The following is a 5,457-nucleotide window of genomic DNA, read 5'->3' as shown; positions in this document are numbered from 1 at the left end:
TTCAGCCTTGCTCTTAAATGGTCATCTATGCAGACTGTGAAATTTTCCCCCTTAACTGCAATAAGGGGGCCCTAGCACTCACAGTTCTTTTTTTCTTTTTTTGCATGTGAATAATGAAGCAGTTGCAAACCAACGCTGCCTTGAGTCACGTATCTTGCCTCCTTTATTTGTTTCCTAACTGTCAGGTTATTACGACAGCTCCATTAGTTTGGGATTCTGCTAGACAAACAAGTGAAAATGCCTCATTTTTTGAAACTTGCCTAATTTTCCCTGGGCTTCCCGGCACCACCATGGTCCCCCTGGGGCTCCGCTGCTACTGACTTGGAAGCAGCTCCTGTAAGGGCTACTGTTGCTGCAGTGCTGCCAACAAAGGACATCAGGATCACGGCGTTGACAATCATGGCTCAAGTCCTGGAGGAGAAACAGGGCTCCCAGCGGCCTGGAAAACACTCACATATGCTGCAGTCATTAGCGAAGGCACGGAGCGATGAGGGACACCGGCACGGCCAATTTGCCAGACCGAGGTTGTCACCTGGTGCCACCACGGAGGCTGCAGCCAGCTGGGGCAGCCCACGGCCAGCCAAGCTCCAGAGCGACGGGCATGGGGCCACGTCTCGGAAAGCTGCTGCTCTGCAAAACCACGTGAGAATGGGGCCGCGCAGAGCGCGCCCGGCAGACGCGCTGCCTCGCGGGGAACGGGGCTGATGATGCCCTTGTAAACGACAAACCTCATTAGGAGGAACAGCTCTCATGCCTTTAACCTCGCTTCTCCTTCCCCGCTGCACTTCTTCCTGCACCTCGCTGCCACTCACTGGAATATTTAGAGAAAACATTGTGGAAAAGGCATTGCTTTCCTCTCCTCTTGGCTTCTCTGGCAATTAGCTAAGCTGAAAGCTAGCGTGCTTTAAATGGTATAAATGAACTCGGGGATCAGTCGGTCGCTTCCTCCTGAATAAACATGAAAACATATTAAAAGGATGAATTTTGGTGCTACACTGTGGCACCGTCATAATTCTTCACAGTTTTTTCTTTTTTTCATATTTTCCTGCTTTGCATTGACTTTAAACTTCTGAAAAGCACAAAGGAGGACAGGGAAAGGGAAAAATGTAAGAATTTGGTGTCATTTTTACAATATATTTAATGAGCGATTTTTTTTTCTTAATCTTTTCTTGCTGGGCAGATTGCTTGAAAAATAAAAATGCAAGTAGAAGGCCATCTTTCAAAATAAAACACATATTTTTCCATTATGTTCCCAGCATTACCCAAGAGGTATAGAGAACTGACCCCAGGCATCACCTGGCCATGCTTTATCAGCAAAAAAACTGCCATCAGCCGGCTTCAGATGAGCCCAACTGTGTTGAACACCCGTATATAACTGGAATTGCCATCTCAAATGGGCACACAGCTCACAGAGGACAACCTTCATCTGTCCCTATCCAGAAGGAAAGTATGGTTTACGTGCTTCATGAGACTCAGATCTAGGACTCAGAGGTGTTTCCCCATAGGGCTTCAAACAAATGAACTCACTTCATTACATCTCAGCTCCGAGTCATAACAACCTGACTACAACATGTCCTCTCCTTGCTCATCATCTGCTACCTCTGCTCATGACAGTTCTTCAAGGCAGGACAACTACTACATCTCACAGGTGCTTGTACCAGACTCACCAGGGGCTGCTGTGAACCCCTGCTGGAAACAGCTCCGGTGGCCTCAAAGCTCTCAGGTTCTACATTTTTACACCAAGTAGTGTTCTTCCTGGTGCTCTCAACAAAAGCATGATGCCCAGACCATGTCTGGGTATCCAAGTCCCAGCTTGGTTTAGCTGCTCTTCCCTGCCAGACACTTGCTTTGTGACACCAACAACAAAGCTACACAGCTGTGTGTGTCTGTGTATAGATGCATACATATATATGCATGTGTGTTTTTATATAATTACATATGTATATTTTTATCAATTCTCAGAGGATCATTTGGCTCTGCATTCTTTATCAGTAAATAATTAACAGCCAGAGTTCACGTTGGGGACAAAAGCATTTGGATGTGAAGCAGTGGAGGATGTGTTGTTTGACAGCCCTGGCACACACTTGATTCCGTGCAGCAAATGCAATCTGCTAACCGTCCGAGCGCTTCTGCGGACACGCCGCACTCCATCATAATTCTGTCAACAAAACGCTAACTTGCTTAAATGATTCTCCCAACAAAACAAATTAACTTAAAATCCTTCTGTCCACAAAATAGATTTCAACGTTTAGGCAAGTTTCGTAAATACTACAGCCTGTTAGCTTAACGTGTGCAACTCAAACATACAGCTTACCTGCATCAGCAGCTCCTGTGCACTGGGCTGGGATGGTCCTCAGTCTTTTAGCTCTTCCCTCCGGCGTAAGGTCAACCTGAAAAGATCAGTCAGCTGGCAGGCAACATGAACCACTGAACCAGGACCATGCAATTGACTCTTTCCCCTATTTTTACTTAATCACAAGTGACTGGCAAGTAGAATTTGACATAATAAACATGGCAAGCCTAAACAAATCAGTTAGTTCCTCTGAATGACTAAGAATGGCTTCTTTCTTAGATGTGAAGCCTGACATAGACTTTTCATGACAAGTCTTCAGATTAAATAGCAATTTAATAAGGAACTACAGCTAAAATACCTTAGTAGGCTTTATATTCAGAACGTAAAAGTGTAATCACTGTGCTTTTAGGTGCCTAAAGATCATTACATCTATGAAGAAATTTCCTTCCGTCTGTTCTGCGTTGCTCCAAATTCAAGCTTCAGTTCCAGGGAATTCACCTGGTCCTTCTCCTGTCTCTCCTGCACTTGCACAGGGTCCTGCTGCAGCTGCTGGAGAAGTCAAGGTTGGCTCATCTAGAGGCACCAACCCAAATTTCACACTTGTGAGGACTCCCCTCCTGAGAACAAACCTCCCCGAGCTGAAACAAGCCTGTTACACAGGTTTGCAAGAGGCCCGTCTCGCTGCCAGACCAAGCCCTGCCTGCCCTGCTGCTCTGCTGCATTTTAATAATAAAGCAACACAGAGATAGCTGGGCCTCTATCTGTAGTAATGTCAGTCAAGGAATTTGGCAGGCCGCTGGAAACACAAAACTCTTAAATCTGCTTTTTCAATATTCTTCCATTAGTATAAATAGTCCTTTTGTCTTCTTTTAGGGGGGGTATTGTGGTTACAATGCAGTTCATTTCCAGGTGTGTGGAAAGTGTACAGTAACAGGAGAAAAATACCATATTAATATTTAATATAACACTTTTTATGAGCATGAAAAGAATAAAAACCATTCAAATGTAAATGTAGCCTGCAAGGAAGGATAAAGTTTTATGTTTTTCCAGTAATGTCTTCATTCTGCTAAAGATTGCCTTGGTCTCAAGCGAGCTAAGAGCGCCAGTGTGCGTGCAGCTCCAGGCACTGAGAAGCTGCCTCTGGCCAAAGGCCTGCTCTCTATTTGAGATGCTTTTGCAGTGCTGCCTTATCACAGCACTCTTGGAAATACTGTGGGTTTATTAATCCCTTCAGAGCCATATGTTGTAGCCCCAAAGGGACCAAGCTTCTCCCACCTTCTAAGGCTTGAATGGGGCAGCCCAAACTATGGGTTGCTCCCTACAGACCTTCTGGGCAATAGATTTTTTTCCTTCTATGAAATGCTTTGAATAGACCAAGGACCACGAAATGGCCTGGCCTGGGATTTCAGTGGAGTTTCTAGATACCTGTCTCCTGAATTTCAGTGGATTCTAGTCTCTTAACATTGTAAAACTCTTTCAACATCAATACATTTTGTTATGCACATCTCAAGCACAGCACAATAGCAACTGGAGAAGCTTGAAGGTGTCACACAAGTGTCTGCAAATAAACAAATACAATAAATAAATACAGAGTCAGCCTAGCTAGACGTTTCTCCAGCAAAATAAGAGAGATGGGAAGGAGGTAAAATCAGGGTGAGTTTTAGTTGGAGTCATTTCTGCCCATCAAGGAGTTACTCTCCATCTACCCCAACATGTAAAGGGCAGGACAGGCCAAGGCCGTGTCACTGAATCTGCTTAAACAAGTTAACTGTCTTGTTCAAACATATACATAAATACATACATATATATATATATACATATATATACATATAAATCTGCAATATCCCTCGATATTCCCCTTGCCTCCCGTCAGCAGGACAACCTGTGGAGGCTGCAACACTTGCAGGAGCCTGAGATGTGACAGCGATAGTTCAGACAAGGACAGTGAGGAAGAACAGGGCCAGCAAAGCCAAGGAGGAGTAGAAAGCTCTGCTTGTTCTTTACCTCGGATATCTCAGACTCTCCAGCACCCCAACCTGGGAAATCCCAGCTTAGGAGGACATAAATAAATGGAAATTTATATGGAAATAAACATCCAAATATACATGAGGAAGGGAGAGGAGGGAAAGGAGCAATTCATTATTGTGGCTCACATATTATTATGCATTCATAAATTCCAAGGCAATATATTATTTTTCATTGCTTGGATAATAAATCATCATTCGATTACAAAAGGGGAGTACCTGGATAGAACAGCAGCCTCTCTGAAAAATAGTCCTGGCAGATGAATGACAGGAAAATTTATGGTGAATTCAGTTGCCTGACTGTCCTGCCTCCAGGAGAGAAGACGGTGCCAATATCTAAACCTTTCCTGACAATTCATAGAGCAGACACTGTCCTTGATGGAGTGAGGTTTTTAGACCTCCCTTGGCTTGGTTTTCATTATCCCTTCCTTGGCAGCTTGAAGAATACCTATTAGCAGTGCAAAAGGGTTAGAAAAGAGCCATCCAAGTTGCTACTGAGCCTGTGCTAGCAGGTCTGTCTCCAGGATTGGTGAAAAATGTACAGCTGTGTTCCTCAGTTAGCTGGAGGTGTCCAATCAATCAAAGAGATCCTTCAAGGGTCACTGGTATTCATAAGAGCAGAGAGTTTTCAAGAGAATAAAAAGCTCATCCAGTCTAACAATTCTTTGCCTTTTTCTAGTTTATCTTCATTTTATTTTCCAGGCTTTTTTTTTTTTTTTTTTTTCAGACCAACCCTTAATTTCCTCCCTTCTCTATAAACAAAGCATCTTCCTTTCAATTTGTCCTTTTGATTCATTCTTTATTTTCTCCCACTAGACTTCCAGCAAAGTCTAAGCCTGCAATACAGCAGAGAGTCTGGCCACCCAGCCAAGGTGTCCTCAGCAGGGGAAGGGCAGCTGAAGCAAAGTGTGCTGCAGAAGATGCACACGTGAAGAGCTGCTCCTTGCTGCCACATGGGCAGATATCTGGGAGTCCAGTCCCTGGACCATAAGGAAGCAACAACCCACCAAGGCTGGAGTCCCACTTGGGCAAAGGTTAATTCATCTGGCACTTGGACAGGGACACACTTCCTCCAAGAGGAGCAAGCCTTAGAAATACGTAGATTTTCATCTGAAAATTGCCTGTTGTAAGTTTGGGGAC

General features: G+C 44.3%; 1 long non-coding RNA gene across 1 annotated transcript; it reads right to left on the bottom strand.

The window, feature by feature from the left end:
• Nucleotides 1-2,337: 2,337 nt before the first annotated feature.
• Nucleotides 2,338-4,578, bottom strand: LOC112956159. The gene is made up of 3 exons (XR_003251000.1): nt 4,537-4,578; nt 3,719-3,851; nt 2,338-2,390 (listed from the first exon to the last, which is right to left on the bottom strand). It is a non-coding gene; the product is annotated as an uncharacterized LOC112956159 (long non-coding RNA).
• Between the last annotated feature and the right edge of the window lie 879 nt (nt 4,579-5,457).

Source organism: Nothoprocta perdicaria, unplaced genomic scaffold, assembly GCF_003342845.1.
Source record: "Nothoprocta perdicaria isolate Ctin4 unplaced genomic scaffold, notPer1 scaffold_11, whole genome shotgun sequence".
Lineage (NCBI taxonomy): Eukaryota > Metazoa > Chordata > Aves > Tinamiformes > Tinamidae > Nothoprocta > Nothoprocta perdicaria.
Note: the sequence above shows the minus strand (reverse complement) of the source record. Positions and strands in the feature narration are given on the sequence as shown.